The 6,305-nt window shown below is 34.2% G+C and overlaps 1 long non-coding RNA gene across 1 annotated transcript; it reads right to left on the bottom strand.

The window, feature by feature from the left end:
* Positions 1-1,595: 1,595 nt before the first annotated feature.
* Positions 1,596-5,617, bottom strand: LOC142180324 (uncharacterized). The gene is made up of 2 exons (XR_012708778.1): positions 2,782-5,617; positions 1,596-1,977 (listed from the first exon to the last, which is right to left on the bottom strand). It is a non-coding gene; the product is annotated as an uncharacterized LOC142180324 (long non-coding RNA).
* Positions 5,618-6,305: the final 688 nt, after the last annotated feature.

Genomic DNA, 6,305 nt, shown 5'->3' with positions numbered 1-6,305 from the left:
TTCCCTATTAATTTTTTCTGAAGATTCTCTTAAAATGTTTCTTCTTGTTTACAAAATGACATTCCTTTTCCCTTGATTTTTCTGATAATATTGTTCATTAATTTTTCCCTGTTCAACGGAATGATGACATTCCTTTTCCTTTTTCTCGAAGATTCTCTAAAATATTGTTTATGGTTTGATAATTCAACAGCTTAAATACATCTACAATTTTTTTTTCTAAACTAAATTTAACATTGAAGTGTTTCCCAAATTAAACTTTAATTGACCCACTTAAATTATTGTGGCATTCGAGCTAAATTAAAATATTATAAGCTGTAATGTTTGTGATGCCACCCAGTTTAATATTAGCTATCTTAGATGTAGTCATGAATAAAAATAAAAAAAAGTGCAAACTGCAATACCACAAAATTTACATTTGAAAAGTGAACTTTCTAAACCTTTGGAACTATGCAAATTTTTTAAATTGCAAACCAACACAGTTTTGCCTGTTAGATTAAAGTCCAAAATGACAATAAATGGATAAAAAATAATAAGCATCAAATAGAAGTTCATTTTGTCTTATTTAAATAAATCGAAATCAAAAAGTATAATAGGTAGATTTGTATGGTATATGACAAGATTCCAAAATGAATATGTAGCCTACCTCTCTCAATCTCTATTTTATCTCCTAACATTATCATGTAAAATGGCTTTTGCTGGCATTTAACAGTTCTCAAAGGTTTGCTAAATTTACTAAAATTTTATAAAGATAATTGGAGTTAGTAAAGAGTTAAATAAGAGATAAAATTATACTCCAAGAGCTAGCATTTGAAAAGCTGTCATATTTATCTCAACTAAAAGATCCATTTATTCAAGTGGGGTCCAAATTTTCTTTTTCTATGTTAAAAGCAGTGATAGTATTTTAAGAGCCTACAAATTGAGCGTGTGGAAGAAAAATTCAAATGGGCCCCAGTTTTCTTGCAAAGTTATCCACGCCTATTACTATTGACTTGGTTGTTTTGTCAATTCTTGGAATAAAGTTAAATTTCTATGTTTTTTTTTTTGTAAATTCACATGATCCGGAAGCTCCTCTGGTTTGTGACTTGTTAATAGTAGTAAAGTAGTAGTAATAATAAAATAATATAGAGAGAGAGCCACAAAATCCACTGCCCATTCCCTGAAGTTTAATTCAGCTGTTTATTCTGGTCGCCAAAACTGTATACAACTATATTTTCAGCACTTGTACGTGCAGGAGAGCCTACTGTTAGCATGTACAATACAATACTAGAAGGACATATACGGGCGGTGGCTACCTTTTCACGTTGTTATCTTCGCTTGAATTGGCATTCATCACCTTCTGAATCTATGTGCACATAATGACTATTTTTCACTTTCAAATTCATTTATTGCATCTTATGGTTTACATTTGATATCAACTAAATGTAAGAACAAATAAATTTGAGACAAACGGCTTAAAACTAGACAGAATTGGAATAAGAAAGGAGAGGAGGAACAGATTAGAAGAAACAAATGATTAATAGCAAATAATGAAAGCAACTAAACATTCAAGTACAAACTAATAATCCAAGGGAGAAGGGGATTGGAACACATACATGTATTCTTAGTAAGGAAGAATTTAAGATGGTCCAATGAGGAAGTCTCGGAAAATCCCATAAACTCTTACAGATTTCTTCACAATCATCAAAAACTAGTGAGCTAAAACCCTAAAGAAAATTAGTACTAAGGGCAACATAAGACATAAATAATTACCTAAAACGGCTTTAGGCTACATCCTAATTAAAATAAGCTAAATACAACTTAACTAAAATAAGCTAAATCAGTCCATTTTGATTCTTTGTGCTCTTTCACCTCTTCAAAGTTCTTTATTGCGACATCCGTGGTCTCGATGACGAGTCTAACATTTTTGGGCGTCATCGTCCTTTCCCTCTTAAAATAGGATTTGTCCTCGAATTAAAATCGTGTAACACACTACAGAACCTGCAATAGTAAGTAATATATACCAAATATGCATGAATTTAGTAAAAAATAAAATAAGATATTGTTCATGTGTCCATTTAACCTAATCAAGTCTAGGAGGCATAAATACTCCTTTAACAAATATGTGCACAAATCGTCACAAGGAGTAATATAAATTCCCAATATAAATTCCCATATACTGACTAAATGCGACATTCATAAGTTCTTTAAACAAGGTAAATGTCTTATGTAGACCAAAACATAAGTATACCTACCATGTGTACATGCTAAATTTGGACCCACCAACATTTGTATTTTACAAATATAAACTTCTCCACATGCAACTTACCATCCAAAGGCATAGCATCAATCCAGTTATGAAAATGGACACTTAAGTAGAGACTCTTTAATTTTTCAAGTATGAACTACTTTGTGATAGAGCCTAAGTTTCTCATCATCCCACAAAGATTAAAATGTCAACAAAGTTAGCATCTGCCTGGCTTGGAAAAGACAAGACAAATAGGATGGAATAAAGAAACCAATGATTTCAAGAATTGACACTTGCATGCTTCCCACAAATCAAATTTTGGATGGATTATAATCAATATAGTTGAGTGACCTTACTAACCATCCTCTAATTGGTTGTTTGGTACTCTTACAACCTAAAAACAAAGGGAATCATTCCCGGGATCACACACAAATATCCCCCCACAACATCCTTAAGAACTCCATTAACTACCGATCGAAGAATTCTAGTAGCAACATAAAAGAATATTCGCAAGGTATCATACTATTGCAACTAAAAGGCTCATAAGTAAGAAATACCTTCAGTCTTAAAAACCCAAGTATTAGCATTAACCAAGAATACATACTATTCTTGAACTTAAATTTTTTTAAAGTTTCTTGAACCCAAGAAATCTTCTTCCTTAAAGTTCCTCTCTTGATGACCCTTCACAAATAAATCAAAGAAGTTAGTTACTCATCATAAAAAAAATTATCATAATTATGCTCCAATGAATCATCCAAAGCTCCAAGAATTTTCTTCCGTTCTAGCTTTTAGAAGCTTTGACATGTCTTTCCAAAATGCACTCTCAAGAATAGGGATAGAGCAAAATGGACACTAAAGCTAGCAACTATTAGTTTACTTCCCTTTCCCTTTTCAATCAAATCACAAGAACTCTCTCAAGGAATTGCACCTTTCAAGAGTCCTAATTCACAATTATCATCAAGTGCAAATAATTCACAATAAATGTATCACTTAAAGTAACATCATTATTGGTGTCCAAACATTCAATCCCTTAAGCTATCTTCAATTATGTGCTCAAGTGCATCATTAGGACAACACAAATATGGATTCTTATGTACAAAGCAAAGATCACCTTCAATGAATTTTCAATTCTACACTCACTAGACAAGTCAATATAAAGGAACCAAAAAAAAGATAAGGGAACTATGTCTGGGTTAAACTTGGAGATGAAAGTCTTCTTTCATTTCTCGACGATGAAGTAAAGACAAAGCTCATGAGCTTATTATCCTAGGCCGAACAAGTTGATAGAATCCCCTCTTTTACGTCCCCATCTTCCCCTAGTGTGGCGACATGGGGTCAAAAGAAGGAAAGAGTGATGGGACTGAGCTAAAGTCTTTCTATTTATACAACAAGAATTCAAATAGAATGGCAGTCCATTGCACGAAGCATCTCATGTTCATGCAGGATTCGGGAAAAGCTCGCACCCCAAGAGGTGTGATGTAGGCGACCTACCCAGACGGAAGTGCGGGGGATTGATTCCGCAACTCGAATTATAGGTCGCAATAACTTTATTGTTGCTCCGAGACTCCCCTTCATGAATTCAAATAGAATTGAAGGAAAATGAATGTGATAAGACAATAAAATTTTATTTTAAGCCCATTATCAAGAATGACCTCATCTTCAAACATGTCCATCAACTAGAAGTCTAGACTCACCATGCGAGTCATCACAATCTTTTACAAGATTACTCGAACGTCCACCTAAATCATGAATCTCATTGAATAGAATAAAACTTTAATCTTTTAACTTTGTTGTATTACTCCTTTCCTTTCACTTTATGTAACACATTCTGATTTACACATTTATAGGGGATACCACGTGGAAAGACTTATAGTAAGCTGGGTTCAGGAGGGTGTTTGGATTGAATTTTAAAAAGTAGCTTATAAGCTAAAAGTCAAAAGTCATAAGTTGGTAATACCCAACTTTTGAATTTTGGCTAATTTTTGTACTATTGATGTCTAAAAGTAAGTACTTTTAAGTATTTTTTATCATTGCCAAACACAAAAACTAAAAAAGTGCTTAAAAGCCAATTACGAAGAGAAAAGTGAATGTGATAAAGTTGACAAGTCAATATGGCAAGAAATTGTATATTTGCTGCTGGTCTCAAGACTTTTGAGGTTGTGGAGGTTGGTGACTACTGGTATGAAGTGATCGAAAGACGGAAGAACTTTGTAAACATAGTGTCTTTTGATAGAATCAGTCTGCTAAACCTTTGTCGTTGTATGGAAGATGAGTCAACAAAAAAAGGCAAAGTCTGCAGAAATTGGAAGTATCAAATCGAAAATTATACCTATCATTTTTATCTAAACTTTAATGGCATGGATAGATACATCAGAGTTGTGGCGATGAAACGAAGCAACAAATCGACAATCATCATTCCTGAGATTAGAGAGAATGTGGGATGGTCTGACTATGCTTCAAAAATTAGAAGGTTTATAGAGAAGGGTACATACAGAGCTCCTGTAACTGAGAGAAGAAAGGAAGATTCGGGGTATGTACAAATAGCTCATTTATCAGAATGGCCAAAAGATAAGGTGAAGCTGATTCCTGAAAAAGATTCTGCACAAAACAATTTTCGAATTGAGAAGAGTTCGATAAAGAGGAGGGTGGGCTTTCTTCAAAAGTGTTTACTGGGTTCTTTCAGACATAATACGATGACCCCTCCTAGTTGTAAAGAATTATAACAATGGACATGTAAGGTGTGGAAAGTTCTGACAGGTATAGTTGTAAAAGAAGTAAACAATGAATATTTTCTGTTTGAATTTCCTTCCAGATTAGAAGCAGAAAGAGTAAAAATGGAGAGATGGAAATACAAAGAGTGAATTGTATCTTGAATGGTGGTCCCCTGTTTCGATTTGTCTTCGAAAAAGTTATAAATCCAATTTCGTATGGATTAAGCTGGTGGGTTTTCCGATTCACTTCTGGTCAGAAGATATGTTTGAGGAGATAGGAGATCGTTTTGGGGGATTTGTAGACATTGATGAAGATACGAAATTCAGAAGACATCTGAGGTGGGCAAGAATCTGTGTAAAATTTTCCGGCAACAATGGACATTGAAGTTAAAGATCTGCTATTCAAGATTCCCCTTTATGTGGAGACTTCATCGTGGATGGAAGAGGTTCATCGGAACTGCAATGAACACCGCCAGAATTTTTCTTGGAATTTGAAAGGTTGTGTTGAGAAAATCAATAAGGAATCTCAAATTCCCAAGAGGACAATTAATGCAGGGGCAGCATGTGCGTAGAAACCAAAGCGCTGAAGCTACTAGAAGTTAATGATAATTTTAAAGAGGCACATATTTTTAAAGGGATGGGCCAAAAGTCAAATACTGGGAAAAATGGGCCAATACGTGTTAAAGAAAATGTCACAAGGGAAGTTGGGCCAAAGAAATACCACTAGAAGAAATAAAGAAGAGCAGAGTAGTAAATTAGTTTTTAGATCAAAATTTGTCGACCCTTATTTTAGGGTCCAGTCTAACGAAGGCAGGAAAAATTCTGATTTTCTCAATCCTTTCAACCCGATGAGAGATGATATAGAAGCCATCGGGGTTGGCGATGCGATACAGGAGAAAGACACTAGGAATATATCTCTGGTCTAGAATCAAGTTCAGAACAAATCTCGAGATGATACTTAAGATTGTGTTATCAATGAAGAGGAAAAACTTTTGAAGACTCTGCATGTAATCAAGATGAAGATTTTCTTGAGCATATTGGGAGTTTATATGCAATAGAAGAGCAAACTATCGATACTATGGTAGAAAATGAAGAGGAGAATCTTGTTGGGGTTGCATCTGGAAAAGATTTTGAATATAATACTTCACTTTTCTTCACTCAAAATTCTGCAGAAGAGATGGAGGTAGATGCTGCCCAGGATATCCTTATGCTACCGTGGTACAATGAAGAATCTTTGTGCTTACAAGAGAGATTAAACCAATTGGAAGCATCTAGATGGGTGAGTAGAAATATAGTCAGAATTAGCAAACAATTGGGAGTGTGCTTTGTAAATACAGAGGAAAAATTGTTGGAGCTTCTATTGCGAATTG

The sequence above is a fragment of the Nicotiana tabacum genome, chromosome 4, assembly GCF_000715075.1.
Source record: "Nicotiana tabacum cultivar K326 chromosome 4, ASM71507v2, whole genome shotgun sequence".
Taxonomy (NCBI): Eukaryota; Viridiplantae; Streptophyta; class Magnoliopsida; order Solanales; family Solanaceae; genus Nicotiana; species Nicotiana tabacum.
Note: the sequence above shows the minus strand (reverse complement) of the source record. Positions and strands in the feature narration are given on the sequence as shown.